The sequence below is a fragment of the Phaseolus vulgaris genome, chromosome 10 (genome assembly GCF_051622355.1).
Source record: "Phaseolus vulgaris cultivar YP4 chromosome 10, ASM5162235v1, whole genome shotgun sequence".
In the NCBI taxonomy this organism is placed as follows: Eukaryota; Viridiplantae; Streptophyta; class Magnoliopsida; order Fabales; family Fabaceae; genus Phaseolus; species Phaseolus vulgaris.
The window spans coordinates 24,028,054-24,048,808 of record NC_143507.1 but is presented as its reverse complement, the minus strand read 5'-3'; positions in this window follow the sequence as shown (position 1 = coordinate 24,048,808).

The window sequence follows — 20,755 nt, the reverse complement described above, 5'->3', positions numbered from 1 at the left end:
TCGCCGAAACAAAGACATCGCCGAAGATGAAGGCAGATAGACACTTCCCAGCTGGCCAGAGGATGAGGTCGGGGGACAGCTTACTTGAGCATATACGGTGAAACAGGTGGTGCAGATCATGAAGGCGGCCGGCGAGACCACAGGGAAGGTGTGTACGAAGGCACCCGAACTCGCCATCCAGAAGAGATCACGCTCCAGGGCAACTATGCACTGAGTAGTATCATGCATAAGTAACTTAGCCAAAGAAGAGTCAGAAGTAGCGCCCAAGTCAAGGATGCTCCAGATGACGGCACGTGTACAGTTGGATGCGAGCCACGTGTCCAGATGTGTAACTGCCAGGAGAGAGAAAGTGCCCAGGTATATAAGAGTTTCCAACGAACTTCTGAGGTACGCACGTTCAGATTGTTTCTTTACGCTTGCGAGTCTTGAGTACACTGAGAGAGAACTAGTCACGGTTCCTTAGAGTTCTTGAGTTTTACTCTTGAGTAATTGGTGGTTCAGTCGCTGACTTGGGCGTCGGAGCGCGATCAGCCGCAGCGGCGCCGTTTCGTCTTTTGCAGGTTCTTGAGGTGGAATCGCGGTGAAGGACGGAGGCTAACACGGCGCAGAAGTCGATCCAAGTTTGACGAGGCAAAGCTCCAGCGTTTTGGTGAACAGGCAGGATCAGGAAATAATGGAAGGTTGTTTTCTCTTTTTGTAATATCTTTGTTAGAAGGTGCTTAGAGGGAAACATAAGAAACCTCTTTTGTAAAAGCATCTTTAGGTCTTTAGTTTAGGAAAATAATAGGAAGCTTGGGGGGTGTGAGCTTAGTAGGGAGGTGTAGGCGTAATAGGGAGGTGTCAAACTAAGAGAGGAAGTCACACCTTCCTCATGCTCTAAGTTGACGCCACTTTTATGTCATTTGGGGGGAAATTTGTGTTTAATTAGCTTTTCATTTCAACACCTTTTAGGCTATAAATAAAGGTGCTTGCCTTTGTCAAAATCAGATTGGAAATTAGTAATAGAGAACTCTACTCAATTTGAGAGAGAATTGTGAGAACTTGTCTTCTCCTTCACCTTGTCTTATCTTGAGTGCATTTGGTTCTCTCAAGTGGCGGCACTAGCTCACTTATCTTGGAGCCTTCACCATCCAAGTGGCATGATCATCAAACCAAAGCCTTCATCTCCATAAGTTCTTCTTTCTTTCATCTCCATATTCATATGAAGCTTAAACATGTCTTAGTTTCTTTTATTCGGTTCATCTTCCTTTTCTTGCACTTATGTTCAGCTATTTTCAATTGCTTCTGTTTTAATTTGGTTCAGTAGCTTCTTTTCATGTTCTGTTCGGTTCAATTGCTTTCTTAAGAGTTTCAATCGGTTCATTTGCCTTTTTACACATTTTAATCGGTTCAATTGGCAATAGATGGATCTTCCATGTGAGTTTGGTGTTTGGTGCAAGTTTTTTGGTGAGTTCTTGAAACATAGAACCTTGATCCAATTCTTTTAAAAGTGCCTAAGCTATCTCCAACTCAAGTTGATACCATAGAATGTCAAAGAATCATCTCTATCTTGCTATTGATTTCATATCAGAGGCAGTGGCATTTTTGTAGTTTTTCGCAAATTTTCAGTGTTTTTAACGACAGTTCTCGCATGAACCGCCGTTATATGTATGTTGTTAGTGTTTTTAACGACGGTTCCTTTATGAACCGTCGTTATGTGTGTCTTCCAGTGTTTTTAACAACGGTTCTTTGTTGAATCGTCGTTATATGTATTCTGGAACGCTTTTTTATGCGCAGGCTCTCTTCACTCTCTCCTCACTTTATCTTTTTCCTCTCACTCTCTTCACCTTCCTCACTCTCACTTCACCTTCATCCTTTCACCTTCCACCTTCCTCACTCTCACTCTCACTCTCACTTCACCTGCAACCCTTCACCCTTCATTGCACTAGGCGCTGCTTTGTCAACCGCCCTCAAAACACGCCACCCCCCTTATGCCCGCACGACTATCCCTAAGTTTGTGGTCGCCTGCCTCCCTTCCTCCTACAACCGAAGGAGAACGTTGCTGCCAATTTTGTTCCATCTTATTGTTGGGTTCAATAGTGTCAAAGTTCAAGAGGGGGGGTGGGGGGGTGAATTGAGCTTTTAAAACTTTCGCACAGATTCATTTATTAGCACAGTACAAAGAAAATAAATCGATTTATTTAACAATGAACAGATTTATTTTTATACTTCTTATGTATTAAAACATTTATATCAGTTAAGTGATTTTTTATTTTAAGCAGATTGATTCGCAAGCTACACTCACATGGAATTTTAGAGAGAAACAATGAAAACAAAATCAGTGAACTTCCACTTTTAAAGCAAGTGATAAACGTTCAATTACAAGCTTGACAATTAATTGGGTAAACTTCCACAATCAAACAGTTCCAGTTGTATTCAACAGTTCATACACTTTTTTTAAAAGAACCAAAACAGATTTTCCAGAAATCAAGAAGAGAATAAACAAGCCCAAAAAGAACAGATTTATTTTTAATTGAACAGATTCAATTTCTGACAGATTAATGGATAAAGCAGTAAAAGAGTGCAGGGATGAAGAGAAATTGAACACACAGCGATTATACTGGTTCACTCAAATGAGCTACATCCAGTCTCACCTAATTCAAGGTGAAATCCACTAAACAAACGAATCAAAACACTTACATAGCCACAACTCTTCAAGAAACCCTATCAAGAAGAGTTTTACAAACACACTTTACAAGTAATTGAGATATGAAACGAATACATCTGATAGAGAATGCAGAAATCTGCCTTAGACCAGTAAAACATATTGCTCACATAGTGACAACACCTCTAGCCAAGCCTTAGAACCAACCAAGAACAAGCACACTTTTAATTTGAAAAATCTTTCAAGAACTCGTGCCAATCCTCTTAAATCTCTTTTGTCTCAGTTGTAAAAAAACCAGTTTTCTCAACTATATCAACAACATTTTAAAGCCAGAACAAACTCTCTTTTTATAGGAAACATTTTATAACAAACTTTTAAAAAACAGTTAAAGCTGTTACAAAAGAACAGATTGAAAATAAAATGAACAGATTTATTTTCAAAGGTAGTGAGAGATTTTTTTGTATGTAAGAGACTTAGTCAAACTCCCTGGTGCAAGGATAAAACTGTGAAAAACCTTTAAGAGAAACATGGCACCAGACTAAAAAGAATCTATTCATTTACAGAAGAACAAATTCATTTTTAAAACGATAACAAGAACTTTTTAACAAGTGAAACACAATCGTTTTGATGGAATGAAAACTTAGTTAAGATACTTGATGCATAAAACATAATTTTCAAAACACACTTAATCAAGGCATCAGTTTAAGAAAAGAATCTATTCATTTAGAAAAGAACAGATTCATTTTCTATGCAGTAAAGGATATTTTTGCAAAACATGTGAAAAACATTTTCATAAAACTTATGCTTTCTCTTATCACATGGTCAGGGGTTAAGAGGTGAGTTACCCAGCAAAAAGCCTACTTTAACCAACCTCTAATCTATACCTAAGACATCCTTAAAGCAAATACAAACACTAAGGAAAAATACACATTTGGCTTGATCAAACACTTTGTCTTGAAGGGGCAGCATCCATCTTCAACACTTACCACCACTCATCTCATCCGCACAACTTTTTTTCGCAGGTTAGGGTCCACCATATTAGGGTTTTAATACTTTTTACTGTTTTTAATAAATTTGTGAATACAACGTGTTGGTTGATTGGTTCTGAGTCCGGGGGTGTTCGACCTTCGACAATTTTGATTTAGATAATATTTGTGTTGATGAATGTAATGTAATAGGCACAAAATGGGTCTTGAGATACAAGATGGATGAACAAGGTAAGGCAATGTACCGTCCTGGTAGTCGGAAGTGATGACGTGGCATCAAGCTACAGTATAGGCGTGTTGACAAGGCGCCAGGTTGGCAGAAGGGAAGGAAGTCGGGGGGCTCGTGAAGTCGCCAGTTATGAAGTTGGCGTGTTCCGATCTCCAGCATACCAGAATCGGCGATCACCGGGTTAAAGATGAAGTCGCCAGATGTAGACTCAGGCGACCTAGTGATTGGAGATCGCCAGAGAAAGCACATCGCCAGAGATGAAGGTGGTGCAGATTATGAAGGCGGCCGGCGAGACCACAAGGAAGGTGTATGAAGGCACCCTAACTCGTCAGTTCCAGTAGAGATCGCACTCCCAAGTTAGCTATGCACTGGGCAGTACCATGCGTAGGTAACTTAGCAAAACGAGAGTAGAAGCAGCGCCCAAGCCAAGGAGGCTCCAGATGATGGCACGTGTACGGTTGGATGCGAGCCACGTGTCCAAGTCTGTAACTGCCAGGAGAGAGAAAGTAACCAGGTATATAAGAGTTCTCAACGAACTTTCTGAGGTACGCGCGTTCAGATTATACTCTTTACGCTTAGAGCACACTGTGAGAGAGAATTTGCACGGTTCCTAGTTTCTCTTAGTATTTGGTGATTCAGTCACTGACTTGGGCGTTGGAGTGCGATCGGCCGCAGCGGCGCCGCTCTGTTCTTTTGCAGGTTCTTGAGGTAGATCTTGAAGAAGGACGGACGTTTGAAGCGGTGCGCAAGTTGATCCTTTGACGAGGCAGTTTCCTACGCTCTGGTCAACAGGCAGGATCAGGCAATATTGTAAAATTCATTAAAAATAGGTAAAAAATGATTTTTGATCCAATTTTTTTGTGGTAACTTGATTCAGTGTATATTTGATGGAGGAGTCCTCACAACTTGGAAAATAACGATAGATTTTGAGTTGCAAAGAATAAGTAGTGGGAAAAAATGAAAGTTGTTCGAAACGAGGTGTACCGTCCCGGGGTGATCAACCAAAAGTCAAAGTCAAAGTCAACATATAGAGAGACGTCGTCCAAGGGAACTTCGCGTAAGAGAGACATCGCCAAGATGAGGCATAGCCTCGACAGTCCAGAACAGTAACAAGGTAAAGAAAGGTGGCTCCAAGGCCATAAGTTCTAGTGCCAGCAGGGGGTAAACCTGGCTCATGAAGTACCTACGACCACTGCTGAGAAACCCTGGTACAGATACGACCCATGAGAGGGCCACGACCAGGGTTAGATCACGTGCATGGTACGAGAGAAAGGTATACATACCCAGGGCAAGTAAACAGTGATTGGGGCGCATGAGTTGGCGCCTAAATAGTATGACGGGGCGAGATATACAGCGTTCAGGTTAGAACCCAAGTGGCCGCAAGGTTATTCATTGCACTCCAGATAAGGAAAGTCCATGGGCCAGATACGCCAAGATCCTAGGGATAGCGGCGCAAGGACCTTCTCCAAGGAACCCTAGATAATAGCAGCAGCGCAAAGGTAAACCCTAGTTTTCACCTATATAAAGGGCACGAAGAACCCTAGTAAGGTACGCTTTCACAGTTACACGAGTTTGAACCTAATTCTCATAAGTCACACAGAGCACAAACCCTAGTTGTCTTCGCAGCACCCCGAGTGAGCACAAGGCAATTAGGGCAACACAGTTTTAGCCACACAGTTTCAGTCATTGAGATTATCACACAGTTTTCAGTCACTTTGGTGTTTCTTGCTAGCTGACTTGATCGTCGGAGTGCAAACGGCCGCGAGGGCGCCCCTTTGTTCACTTCTTTCAGGTACTCACAGACGGAGCAAGACGAGGGTGCCCTAGCTCGCAAGGACAAGCCACGCGTAAAGACGATCCCGGTCAACCGGCCAGAACATATGGCGTCCACCGTGGGGCCGATATAAACATCGGTTCCACCACACAAGTTTTCAATTCCAGTTTTCGAAACCCAGATAAGTTGCGAGGATCTCCAGAGATGACCCTGCAACAACTCATGGGTATGGTGCAAGGGCTGCAGGACGCGATGGCAGCCTCAAAGGTGGAGCAGGAGCGCATGCAGGCGGATCTGGCAACCTCTCAAGTAAGAAACGACAAGCTCCACCGCGCCAATGAGGAATTACGCCGTGGGTGGCGTGGCAGAGATGAGCCTGAGGCTGCATCCCCACCCAGGGAATTCACAACACCGTTTTCGCAAACAATTCTGGAGACAGCGATTCCCAATACGTTCACAAGACCCAAAGCGACCTTCACGGGGGTGGAGAATCCTGAGGCACACCTCACGGCGTTCCACACACAGATGTTGCTGGTAGGCGGTTCAGACGCCGTGAGGTGCAAGCTTTTCATGAGCACCTTGACGGGGATGGCTATGGATTGGTTCATCAGCCTCCCAGAGGGCCACGTCACGTCCTTCGCCCAACTTTCACAACTATTCAGAGAGCAGTATCTAACCAACAGAACTCCCGCCCCAGTCTCGTATGATCTTTTCGACGTCAAGCAATTCCAAGGCGAAACCCTAAAAGAATACATAAGCCATTTTGGGGCACAAGTGGTGAAAGTGGGCACCACGGAGGAACCCATGATTGTATACGCATTCAGGAAGGGGGTACGTCCCGGATCTTTCAGTAAAACGCTTAACTGCAGCCGCCCCAAAACTTTCGCTGAAATAAGGCGACGAGCGGTAGAGCACATTGCCTCAAAAGGTGAGGCGTACGAGAAGTGCACGACCACTGCACCCGCGCGGCCCAAGGCACAGATACGTACGCAACCTGTTAGGGTTCACCAAGCCGCCACGGAGAGAAAACACTTAGACAGAATGCGCGCCTACGAGCCAAGGAGGACCCAGCCTAGGGGTCGAGCAGAGGAAAGGAGAGAAGGAAACAGGCCACCGAGGCACAACTTTGTGATGGAACTCAAAGATCTGATCGTGGTGCCCAACATAGCCGACAGGTTGAGGCCGTCGGTGAAGTCTGACAAGGTGCTGGGACCCCACAAGGAATCATGGTGCGAATTCCACGAAGCATTTGGGCATCATATTAACAATTGTTTGGCGCTGGGTCACCAGTTGGATGAAGTCGTAAAGAATGGCTTCCTGAAGGACTACTTGGTGGAGAAGCAGACAGGACAATCGTCAGTTTCGCAACCGACGAGTGGCGAGGGACAGCAGCACGAGGTGCCCATCCACGGCGAGGTCCACACCATAGCGGGTGGGTTCTCGAGCGGTGGGTGTACTGCGTCACAACGCAAGAAGTATGTTAGGTCCATAATGTCAGTAGAGGCTTTTGAGGATCATTCGCCCGATGTGGACTTCACGTTCACCAAAGAAGATCTCAGGGACGTTATGCCCCACGACAACGACCCCATTTTGATCTCGCTAGTCACGGCGGGAAGGATGGTTCATCGAGCATTGGTCGATCAAGGGAGCTCGGCAGATGTGATGTTCTGCCCAACTTTCGAGAAGTTACAGTTGTCCCTAGACCATCTGAGGCCGTATGGGGGCTGCCTATATGGCTTTGCTGGTGACCAAGTGGAGGTCAGGGGATACATTGAGTTAAGAACGACATTCACAGATGTGGCGGTTTCGCGAACAGAGAAGATCAGGTACCTGGTCGTGAATGCCCCCTCAGCATACAACATCCTGTTAGGGAGGCCAACACTCAACAGGATAGGAGCTGTACCCTCCACTAGGCATATGAAGGTCAAGCTCCCTTCGATGGAAGGGGTGGTTATCACCATTCGCTCTGATCAAAAGGAGGCAAAAAAGTGCTATGAAAACAGCCTCAGAAATAGGCGATCAGTGTGCCATGTAAGCACAACGCCACCCCCTGGTGCATGCCCCAGACAGGAGAACCTGCGAGTAGGCACTACACTTCAAGTAATCGCTGAAGGGGATGTGGAGATGCCAGGTATGGCGAGCGTCGCTTGGATAGAGGAAGAAGGCGATCGCCCGGAGGCCACCAGGGAGTCAGGAATCGCAAGGGCGGTCATCGCCAGTGAAAGGAGGCCCCAGCCGGTCAAGGATTGGCTCTAGATGGAGATCGGTGGGAAGACATTCAAGTTGGGAAAAACCTTAGATGACGAAACGCGGGACCAGATCGCCAAGGTGATAAGTAAACATCTGGATGCATTTGCGTGGTCCGCCTCAGATATGCCGAGAATTGATCCCAACTTTTTGTCCCATCATTTGGCCATGGACCCCCAAGTCAAGTCGGTCCGTCAAAGAAGAAGGAAGTTCAATGAAGAAAGGAGGCAGGCGATCAAAGAGGAAACACAAAAACTCCTCGCCGCGGGCCACATAAAGGAAGTGCAGTATCTGGAGTGGCTCGCTAATGTTGTGTTGGTGAAGAAGAGCAATGGGAGATGGTGAATGTGCGTCGATTTCACAGATCTGAACAAGGCGTGTCCAAAGGATTTCTACCCTTTTCCCAGTATAGATGCCCTGGTGGACAGTGCAGCAGGGTGCAAGCTGTTAAGCTTCCTGGATGCCTTCTCGGGGTACAACCAGATCAAGATGCACCCCATGGATGAGGAAAAGACTGCCTTCATGACGGAAAGGTCGTGCTATTGTTACAGGGTGATGCCCTTTGGGCTGAAGAACGCGGGAGCCACGTATCAGAGGCTGATGGATAAAGTGCTCACGCCTATGATAGGGAGGAACGTGCAAGCTTATGTCGACGACATGGTCGTGACGTCCTCGGAGAAGAATCGGCACGTTGCCGATCTAGAAGAGCTATTTGTTACAATAGCCAAGTACAGGCTGAAGCTAAATCCCGAGAAGTGCATTTTCGGCGTAGAAGCGGGAAAGTTTTTGGGTTTCCTCTTAACAGAAAGAGGAATCGAAGTGAATCTTGATAAGTGTGCCGCCATCCTGGCAATGAGAAGCCCTGCCACTGTCAAGGAGGTACAACAGCTTAAAGGTCGGATGGCCGCTCTGTCACGATTCGTATCTGCCAGTGGGGAGAGGGGCCACCCGTATTTCCAGTGTTTAAAGAGGAATAACAGGTTTGTCTGGACGAGAGAGTGTGAAGAGGCTTTCGTAAAACTCAAGGAATACTTGGCGAGCCCGCCGTTTCTGTGCAAACCCCAAGTGGGAACGCCCCTCAAGTTATACTTCGCCGTCATCGAAAGGGCGTTGAGTGCGGTGCTCGTCCAAGAACAAGAACAAATTCAGAAACCTATCTATTTTGTCAGTAAGGTATTACAAGGTCCGAAAGTGAGATACCAAGCCCTAGAGAAAGCGGCGCTAGCGGTCGTGTTTTCGGCGAGAAGGCTACGACATTACTTCCAAAGCTTCGCGGTATGGGTGATGACTGACTTGCCCATCCAAAAGGTTCTAAAGAAACCGGATGTAGCTGGGAGGATGGTAAAATGGGCGGTGGAGTTTTCAGAGTTCGACGTCAGGTATGAACCCCGAGGACCGATCAAAGGGCAAATCTTCACCGACTTTGTGGTCGAGCTGTCCGCTGAAACGACGCATAACGCCGGAAGTGATGATCGTTGGGTACTCTCGGTTGATGGGTCGTCCAACCAGCTAGGTAGTGGGGCTGGAGTCATCCTGGAAGGACCCAACGACGTGTTAATAGAACAATCCCTGAGGTTTGCCTTCAAAGCCAGCAATAATCAGGCGGAATATGAAGCATTGATTGCCGATATTCTTTTGGCAAAGGAAATGGGAGCGAAGGTACTGATGGCCAAGAGCGACTCTTTGCTGATCACCGGGCAGGTGACCGGCGAATTCCAAGCCAAGGATCCACAGATGGCAGCTTACCTAGAATATGTACAGGAGTTAAGAAGGTCTTTTGCCTTGTTCGAAGTGGTGCACGTACCGAGGGAGCAGAATGCCCGAGCTGACTTGCTTGCCAAGCTCGCCAGTTCGGGCAAGGGGGGCAGGCAGAGGACTGTTATACAAGAAACTCTAAAGACACCCCGGGCGTTCGCAGCAGACCCCCAGGTCCTTGAAGTTTGCAAGTCGACGGAAGGGATAGCAAGGAGTCACCGATCTTTAACTCAGAAAACCTTGAGGACACCGAAAGTTAGGGCGCACCCAGTAGAGGAAGCGAAGACAACGCGGGTTTACGCTGTTTACCAACCAGACACATGGATAACGCCATACCAACGGTACATAGCAGACGGCGTCCTCCCAGTGGATCCGACGGAGGCCAGAAAGGTAAAGAAAAGCTCCAGCAAGTTCACCTTAATCGATGGAGAGCTGTACAGGTTCGGATTTACACACCCCCTGTTAGTATGTATGCATGGAGAGAAGTGCGTAAGAATTATGACTGAACTCCACGGGGGGATCTGCGGGAGCCACATCGGAGGTCGAGCCTTGGCAACAAGAACTCTCCGCGCGGGCTATTATTGGCCAACCATGAGGGAAGATTGCAAGGAATACGCACAGCGTTGCAAACAATGCCAGCAACACGCCAACTAGCACAAAGCGCCCTCAGAAGAGCTAAAATCAATCTACAGCCCCCGGCCGTTTCATACGTGGGGAATCGATATTCTGGGGCCCTTTCCGTTAGCGATCAGGCAAATGAAGTACTTGGTTGTAGCGATCGAGTACTTCACGAAATGGATCGAAGCGAAACCAGTAGCCCAGATCACCGCACACAAGATTCAGAATTTCGTATGGAAGAACATTGTGTGCTGTTTTGGTGTGCCCAAGCGTTTGGTATCAGATAATGGGACCCAGTTCGCAAGTCACCTATTGAAGAAGTTGTGCGAGGATATTGGGACGCAACAGGTGTTTGCTTCTGTGGAGCACCCACAAACGAATGGGCAAGTGGAGTCGGCCAATCGGGTTTTGCTGAGAGGACTGAAGAGGAGGTTGGAGAAAGCCAAGGGGTCTTGGGCTGAAGAAGTCCCCCGCATAGTATGGGCATATCATACCACCGAGCAATCGGGAACCCACGAAACCCCGTTTAGCTTGGTATATGGGTGCGATGCGATGATCCCAGTCGAAATCCAGGAAAGCTCGCCAAGATTCCAGAACTTCGTGGCAGAAGACTCGAACGCCGAAAGAAGAATGAATTTGGATTTGCTGGACGAGGTCAGGGAGGAGGCAAGGGTAAAGGCCGAAGCAGTAAAAAGAAGAGTTGAACGCAAGTACAACTCCAAGATGAAATCAAGGCGATTCAGAGATGGCGACCTGGTGATGAGGAAGGCCCACCAGTACGAGATGCAGAACAAGCTGTCGCCCAAGTGGACGGGACCGTTCAGAATAACCGAAGCACTCGGAAACGGCGCTTACCTCCTAGAAACACTGGAAGGAGGGGCGATTCCTCGCACTTGGAACGCCACCCATCTCAAGTTTTATTACAGTTAAAACATTGCAAATTCAGAACGCATGCATTCAATACAAGGTTTTAAAGCATAATGTTTTAAGTCCTCATCATCATATGGCGATCGGAGGCACAAGTGTGAAGTTTTTAGTCCTCCTCGCCGTGAGCGAGCGTAGGCGAGAAGAGAGCAAAAGTCCTCCTCGCAGAGTGAGGGAGCGTAGGCGAGAAGATATTAAAAGTCCTCCTCGCCGTGAGCGAGTGTAGGCGAGAAGAGATTAAGATAAGGTACCACTAGGACAGAGCGTCGCCAGAAGTAGGCGTCGCCACCAGATAATCAAGCAGAAGTCAAGTCTAGAGCAAGGTAACAAGGTACGTTCAGTGTGAGTTAAAATTCGGGCGTCTAGTCCTTGAGTAGGGGTCCCTCCTCAAGTAGGAATAGCTAGCCCCGGTATCAGATGATAGATATAAGTTAAATCTGGATGTCTAGCCCTTGATCAGGGGTTAAGGGATTTCTTCGGGACGCCCCTCCTCAAGTAGGAACAGCTAGCTTCAACATCTAATGTTCAGAACAGATTGCAAGACCTCTTTGCGTAAGCAAATTGAGGCAAAGTTCGAAAGTCCTCCTCACCCTCAAGTGAGTTCAGGCGAGATGAGATTGAAAGTCCTTAGTGCCTCCAGGGAAAAGGTAGCCCCTAGGCAAGTTGAGGCGCCAGAGAAAGTCCTTCTCACCCTCGAGTGAGTTCAGGCAAGATGAAACCGAAAAGTCAGGGGTGTTAACAATCTCAAATATGGGAAAGAAGGGTTGGAGAAGAACTCTTTCCCCTTGAGTGAGACACCAATATTGACCTAGTAAGACCAGTTAAGTTAAAAGTTAAAGGGTGGTAGGAGAGGTTCGCAGAGGGCACCCCACCACCCAAATCATTGTTCTGAAACTCAGGGAGGTAGAGAAGGATCCGAAAGGCGGCTCTACCCCTAGATGAGGGAACAATGATGTGAGTTATTTCAGGGTAAAGACTCGGGGAAGGTAGAGAGAGATCCGAAAGGCAGCTCTCCTCCCAGATGAGCAAAGATGAAATCAGGAGATGGTCCCGTGGGGGACGTTCTCAGTTAAGAGGAAGGTGGCGTCGCCAGAAGCCCATTGCACGAAAATGAAACAGAAGAGGATTGAATGGCAAGGGCCCACGTCAGCAAAGTTCCAGGCGACGACGTAGAAATGCCTTTGGCCCTTGGTAGATTGGGCGAGAAAGGGTACAGATATTAAGGTCGACCTAAGCCCTTTTTACCGGATAAGTTAGAAGATTATACATATATATATATATATGCGTGCACATGAGTATCAAATAGTTCAAATAGAATGAAAATTACAGACCAAAGTCAAGTACAAGAGTTTTCAAGGCGATAAATCGATGGGGGGGACGATCTTGCCATCCACAACCTCATTGTACACGGAAAACTCCGAGAGGTCCAGATTGGAGAATTTGCAAGCAAACTGCTCCAGAGCTGCTCCGAAGCCGGAAGTGAGAACCTGGGCAGCATCGAGTTGAAGTTCATCGACCTTTGTCTTCAACCCGCGGTTCTCTTCATCGAGCTCGTCAGTTTTCTTCTTGAGCCCGTTGTTTTCTTCACGAGCTTGAGCAAGCTCCGCAGCCGTTTCAGCTAGTTCCTGGGAGGCCTTGTCCCGATCCTGCTCAACTCTTCCCAGAAGAGTCTCCCTCTCGATCGATCTCTTCTCTAGGTTGGCCACCTGTTGGGCATCGGCTTTCTTAGCCTCCTCCAGCTTGGCGATTTTCTCCCTCAAGGGGACGAGCTTGCTCTCCAGCTCGATGATCTCCTGAAGCTTGTCGTGCAGTTTTCTACACAATTCATTCTTGTCATCGCACACGCTTCGGAGCTCGTCTTTGAGAGCATTCTCGACCCGCGAGAACTCGATGCCTTGCAGCAGCATGTCGCACTTGATCTTCTTAGCTTCAGCCTTCGCGGTGCTTGCAACTTCTTGATGGATGCGACAGTCGAGTTCTAGCTTCTCCAAGTGGCCTTTCAGCCCTTCGGCGACGATGTGAGGGAGGCCCTCGTTGGCCATAGCATGAAGACGCGTATTGAAGTTTTTCAAGGCCTCTTGGAGGGAGCTTGGAAGACCCGGTGTTGATGGAGGGGGCGGGGGTTGGTGCTCACCACCACTCTCGCAAGGTTGGATCACGGGGGGAGCTTCGAAGCGTGGTGGTGAGGTGGGCAGCTCTTCGGCGGCTTGGATGGAGGCTTGCGTATCAGCAAGTTGCTCGGGGGTGACCTCAGCAACTGAAGCGTTTGAAAGTGGAACCTCCCCAGCGGACTCGAATGGTGTGGAGGCGCTAGGGGGTTCTCAACGAAGTTTGGAGCGGCGCTCTCAATCGCTGGGGGCTCTGCCACCGCACCCTCTTCCTCTTGCAGATTAGTCCATCCTCAGTGGCTTCATCCGTCTCTTCATCAGACACTACCCTAGGGGCCTTCCTCTTGGCCTTCTTGAGGGGTAGTTTCTTGCGTTGAGGGGCTGGAAGAGTGGCGGCTGCGGGTGGATCAGCTGGCGAAGACTGGCCTTGGGCGGCGGCGATCTCCGCAACAGAATTCAGAACTGTTTGGGAGCCCACCGCCAGCTTGTGGCGCCTAGCTATGGCACGTAGCTCAACCATCTTATCCTTTCCCAACAACATATCTGCATAGTGGCCCATGATTAGTCCAGTGGTTAACAATGCAAAGAAAGATAAGTAATGAAAGACAACACATAGGGAAAGCTAAAACTACACACGAGACAAAGGTCGGACGACACAAGTGTAAGTTAAGAAAGCCCAAGGACGAACCTATATGGACGTCTAGCTGGCTTTCGTGAAACTCATAAGAAATAATGGAAGAGGTGGGGAGAACCACGTCGCAGGAGGCGACTCCTTTCCAGAAATTGCACAAATCCTTGTCGAGCGCCCCCATCTTTTCCGGCCCCCTGGCCTTCCTGAAACTTGACTCCTTCTTCCCCTTGTTCACCCAGTACAGGGGAACCCGTCGAGAAGAGAAGGGTCTTGAGTGCTGCAGCACACACGTACGAACTTCCCCTTCCAATCCTTGTAGGATTGCTGGAAGATAGAAAGAATAGACCTCCCGGCGATCCCATTGAGGCTGACCCATAGACGATCGCCCGGGTTCTTCGCCTCGAACAGGTACAGGAATACGTCCACAGAGGCCGGGAGCCCCAAGTGTGCGCAAATAATCTGGTAAGCTCGCACGAACGCCCAGCTGTTGGGATGGAACTGGGCGGGAGCTATGTCGAGCTCGGTCAGGAGCTCCCTCTCAAAGAGTGTAAAGGGAAAACGGAGTTTGACCTTCTTAAACATGGTGGTGTAGATGAAGTAGAAGGGGGTGTCGTCGCTCCCCTGATCATCGGTGCAGATTGGCTCACCGGGAGGACAAGGCCGCACAACCACTTTGTCATCATGCTCTTTACTGAAGGAGAGGTTTGCCTTGTCACCCCTCTTGAGGCGAAAGACGTCAAGGTCGGAGTTGACGGAGGAGGTCTCGCCCAACAAGGTTGCGGAGGCCCACGGGTATAACCGCTCGTAATCTGGTAGGGGTTCTACCACCACATTGGTTTGTGGTGGGTTTGGTTGCGGTTGGCTACGGCGAGAAGACGCGGGTCTCACGACTCGGTCGGAGGAAGCATTGGGACCCCTTGGGGGGTCGCGAGAAGAAGAGGGGTTGGCCCTACGGGTTTTCGCCGGAGGGTTGCGAGGAGATGGAGGAGGGTTTGGTGTGAGTTTTGGACGAGTCATCGAGAAAGCTACAAGAAGATGAAAAGGTATGAGTGTTCGTAAACAGAAAGACTCGACAAAAGAAGAGAAAAGGGAAGAACAAGGGGGGCTCGCAGAGAAAGGTTCAGAAACCCTAAACGCAGAGAAGAGAAAAACGAAACAGAGAAACATCCCACAACGTATGCTCCAGACAAGTATTGGATGATGCAAACCGATCAAAATGCAGCAAATATCAGTAGAAGTGGTAAAAAAGTTACCTTTAGACGATCAGAAGAGCGGTCAGAAGGATGGAGGTTGGGAGAATCGGAGCGTTCGCTGGAGCGTTTTGAGAGTTCGAAGAGAGGTAGAAGATAATGAAACAGTGAAATGGCGCGAAGTGTTTAAGAGTTTCGAAGAATGTCGAACGTTGCGAGAAGCGCAAACGACAATGAACAATGGCCGTCGATGGGTCCACGTGTCGAACGATCGAAGGAGTTGGTGAAGTGTCAAATCAGTAGATGGCCCGGGCATTAGCGCACGAAGCCACGTAGATCGCCGAAGTTTAACTTATCTTCTTTACCAGAAGGATCGCAGCCCGCGTACCGATCGAGTCATCAAGAGCGATGACGTGATCAAGAAGTGCGCATGGTCGCCGATCGTAAAGATGGCGGTCTGCAACATATGAGACCGCCGGCTGTGTCGTCGCCAAAATGAAAGAAAAAAGGCGACCTGACACCGCTACGAGCAGCACATCGCCAACTTTCCCAATAAGATCGGAGCAAAGATGTCGGAGGTTCGAATAAGAAAGCTTAAATGAACGAGCATCCCTCACAAATACGAAGGCCAAGTAAAGCCATAAATGAAAGCTTGTAGGGGTTCTACCACCACATTGGTTTGTGGTGGGTTTGGTTGCGGTTGGCTACGGCGAGAAGACGCGGGTCTCACGACTCGGTCGGAGGAAGCATTGGGACCCCTTGGGGGGTCGCGAGAAGAAGAGGGGTTGGCCCTACGGGTTTTCGCCGGAGGGTTGCGAGGAGATGGAGGAGGGTTTGGTGTGAGTTTTGGACGAGTCATCGAGAAAGCTACAAGAAGATGAAAAGGTATGAGTGTTCGTAAACAGAAAGACTCGACAAAAGAAGAGAAAAGGGAAGAACAAGGGGGGCTCGCAGAGAAAGGTTCAGAAACCCTAAACGCAGAGAAGAGAAAAACGAAACAGAGAAACATCCCACAACGTATGCTCCAGACAAGTATTGGATGATGCAAACCGATCAAAATGCAGCAAATATCAGTAGAAGTGGTAAAAAAGTTACCTTTAGACGATCAGAAGAGCGGTCAGAAGGATGGAGGTTGGGAGAATCGGAGCGTTCGCTGGAGCGTTTTGAGAGTTCGAAGAGAGGTAGAAGATAATGAAACAGTGAAATGGCGCGAAGTGTTTAAGAGTTTCGAAGAATGTCGAACGTTGCGAGAAGCGCAAACGACAATGAACAATGGCCGTCGATGGGTCCACGTGTCGAACGATCGAAGGAGTTGGTGAAGTGTCAAATCAGTAGATGGCCCGGGCATTAGCGCACGAAGCCACGTAGATCGCCGAAGTTTAACTTATCTTCTTTACCAGAAGGATCGCAGCCCGCGTACCGATCGAGTCATCAAGAGCGATGACGTGATCAAGAAGTGCGCATGGTCGCCGATCGTAAAGATGGCGGTCTGCAACATATGAGACCGCCGGCTGTGTCGTCGCCAAAATGAAAGAAAAAAGGCGACCTGACACCGCTACGAGCAGCACATCGCCAACTTTCCCAATAAGATCGGAGCAAAGATGTCGGAGGTTCGAATAAGAAAGCTTAAATGAACGAGCATCCCTCACAAATACGAAGGCCAAGTAAAGCCACAAATGATCAGAGGCAGGGTATGCACTACAGTCCAAAGGGAAGGAATGGGGAGACGAGTAAATGCTATCTAAGGAATTCATGCCGAACATGACGAAGGGAGATATTAGGAGTAACGTACGCGGCATAGCAAGGAACGCAAGCATGCAAAAATAAATCGGATAGCATTTAACATAAAGGAAAACGTAAAGCAAGAGTTATGGTTACAGACAGAGTTCATAACAGTTGCAAGATGAAAATATAATCCTGTACACATTCTAATGTTTGCACAAAAAGCAAAAACAGGCCATTCATCAGTGGCCCCCAGAGTTTGAGCAGTACAACGAAGAAGCCCCGTCTCCAAGTCTCAAAGCCTGAGTCAGCAGTGTCCTTTGATGATCGTTTATCTTCGAACCTACATAAAAAAAGGGTCAAGCACAGTAAGAGACAGGCATGAAACGAAGCATTTCGAAACAAAATCATACAAGAAATCCAACGAGAGTAGGGAGTAGGGGGTCATAAGGAAAGCCTCCCGCACATATATATTTTCCCAGAAGCTCGACATTATATTCTAGGCTTATCAAGGCAGCCGCGTCAAAACCTCCAGCGCCCGCCAGGATCTTGCAAGCCTCCTGATCCCTTGGAGGCAACCTCTTAAGAGGCTTAGATTTCAAGGCTCTGGCGTCCTTTGTCCAATACAAAGGAAAGCCGTCCAAAGCAGAAGGCACAAGGTTGGAACAGCACACCTTGAAAAACATGCCTTTCCACCCTGTGAAGGTTTGCTGGAAAGGGGTCAAAAGAATCCTACCGGGAACGTTACTGAGAATCACCCAGAGGTTATTTCTCTGCCTCTTCACCTCAAAGAAGTGAAGGAAGATGTCTACGGAAGGTGCACATCCTAGGAAACCAAACAAAATATCAAAGGCTTTAACGAAGGCCCAACTGTTAGGATACAGTTGGGCTGGGGCAGCGTTCATCTCTGTTAGCAACTCTCTCTCGAACCTAGAGAGAGGAAGGCGCACGCCGACGTGCTTAAAGACCACCTGGTAAAAATAGAAAAAGGGGACTCCATTGTTGGACCGCTCATCCCCACACACCGGCTCCCCTAAGGTGCAAGGGAGCACGGTGATGTCGTCATCATGCCTCTTTGCGAAGGCACGACGATCATAGGAACACTCTTCCCCCACGTGTTCCCTCAGGGCCCTGGTGGAAAGTAAGCTAGAGCATTCGTCAAGAAGTTCACTCGAAGCCCAAGGGTAAAGATCCTTGTGACCCACTCTGGAGGAAGAAGGGTTGGTAGACATTTTAGTACGTAACTGCCAGTGAAGAAACTGAAGGTGAAGGAGGAAGGATCCAGCAGCGGAATAGAAGGAAAGTTTACAAGGAAAGAACACGGAACAAGGAGTTCTTGAGAAGAAGATGAATATCGCAAGAAAGATGCGAAAGAAGTAAAGACAGTGAGTTAAGGCACGGGGTTTTCAAAGATTCAAGCGTGATAGTTGAAGCAGTAAAGGACGTTAAAACGAACGCCTTACGATTGGGCCACGTGTCACGAGATGGAGGTGCGAACTGAAGTGTCACTTTTCTCGCTCAGAGAATATCACATCGTCAGAGTCCTTGAGGGTACATCGCGCCGGCGACGCAGAAATGTCACGTCAGCCGGTCGGGGATTGACACGTCGTCAAAACGCCGCGAGGGCAACAGGGGCGAGGCCTTAGTCTTTTCGCTGAAGCAAGCCATCAGCTTAAGACTGGGGGGCTTGTGTACCGTCCCGGGGTGATCAACCAAAAGTCAAAGTCAAAGTCAACACATAGAAAGACATCGCCCAATGGAGACGTCGCCCAAGGGAACTTCGCGTAAGAGAGACATCGCCAAGATGAGGCATAGCCTCGACAATCCAGAACAGTAACAAGGTAAAGAAAGGTGGCTCCAAGGCCATAAGTTCTAGTGCCAGCAGGGGGTAAACCTGGCTCATGAAGTACCTACGACCACTGCTGAGAAACCCTGGTACAGATACGACCCATGAGAGGGCCACGACCAGGGTTAGATCACATGCATGGTACGAGAGAAAGGTATACATACCCAGGGCAAGTAACCAGTGATTGGGGCGCATGAGTTGGTGCCCAAATAGTATGACGGCGCGAGAGATACAGCGTTCAAGTTAGAACCCAAGTGGCCGCAAGGTTATTCATTGCACTCCAGATAAGGAAAGTCCATGGGCCAGATACGCCAAGATCCTAGGGATAGCGGCGCAAGGACCTTCTCCAAGGAACCCTAGATAATAGCAGCAGCGCAAAGGTAAACCCTAGTTTTCACCTATATAAAGGGCACGAAGAACCCTAGTAAGGTACGCTTTCACAGTTACACGAGTTTGAACCTAATTCTCATAAGTCACACAGAGCACAAACCCTAGTTGTCTTCGCAGCACCCCGCAGTGAGCACAAGGCAATTAGGGCAACACAGTTTTAGCCACACAGTTTCAGTCATTGAGATTATCACACAGTTTTCAGTCACTTTGGTGTTTCTCGCTAGCTGACTTGATCGTCGGAGTGCAAACGGCCGCGAGGGCGCCCCTTTGTTCACTTCTTTCAGGTACTCACAAACGGAGCAAGACGAGGGTGCCCTAGCTCGCAAGGACAAGCCACACGTAAAGACGATCCCGGTCAACCGGCCAAAACACGAGGTAACGAGTCTGATTGCCAATCCAAAAGAGGATTGGCCCAACCAAAATTCCAAAAATCCATCATTTACTATCATTTTTTATTTTTTAGTATTATTTGGGTATTTTTTAGGTACTCTAAGGTTTTAGTTCTCATACTTAAACTTATCAGAAAATTCTGAAATTTTACATGATGCTTTCTAATATAAATTAGAGATTTATCAAACCATTATGATTAAATTACATTCAAAAATTTATTTATTATTCATATATTACATTACATAATCTTATTTGTGTGTTCTAACTTGAAATCTTATTATTTCAATGCTTATTGTGGATATAACATGTTGAGTAGGGGGAGAAAGACAAGTGCAAATGCAAAGAAACTCACTTGGATGTACCTTAAGGTAACCATGTATAACACTTTAGAATTACATCAAATTTTTCCATATATTTATAGAACTTGTGTACACTTTTATATATTTAAATTATGATATTACATGTATTATTATTCTGAAAATTTGATATTTTGTGCAGAATTAGATTAGAGTAAAAATGTAATAATTATTTTTTAAAGAAAAAACACTTATAACAACGGTTCTCCATTAGAACCGTCTTTAAAAAGTTATAAGTGTTTTTTTTTTAAAATTACTGTTATTTGGTAGAACAACGACGTTTTAGAATCGTCGTTGAAGTGGCTTTAAAACGACAGTTCTGAAATCGTCGTTATAAATAGCTGATTTATAATGACACTCGCAATAACGACGGTTTGAAAACCATCTTTATATGACTTTTTTAACCGTCGTTAATGTGCTGTTTTTACTAGTGTTTGAAAAATAATCTAATTTAAAAAAAAAAAACTATTTTCAACAAAAGTTCATCCAAAACCATTGTCATTTGGGAGACTTTTAACGACAATTTACTCAAAACTGTCTTTGTTTCTTCAATTATTTTTTAAAATTTTCAATTTTAACAAGCTCTTGATTGTGCCATTAGTATTATATTATTATATCCATTTATGATGATGATTTTCTTAAAACATTCCATCATTGATCTCTTAAACTTACAACAACGATGACAAATCTAGAAGTTAAGTCATTTTTAATTTTTTATAAGTTACTTTTAACAGTTGTTAAAAGCTTTTTATACAGTAGTAAGGACATTCTTGGAGTGAGCACCAAAACTGATTTCGTCCTTAATAAAATTACTTTGATGCTTACATTTTTTGTTATTAAAGGAACATTTAGTAAGCACACCAAAATAATGTTTTTTTTTTTATGTTTAAGAGAAAACTTAAGAGAGAGAAAATAATTTCAAAGGTTTTCTTAATATTTGCTTTT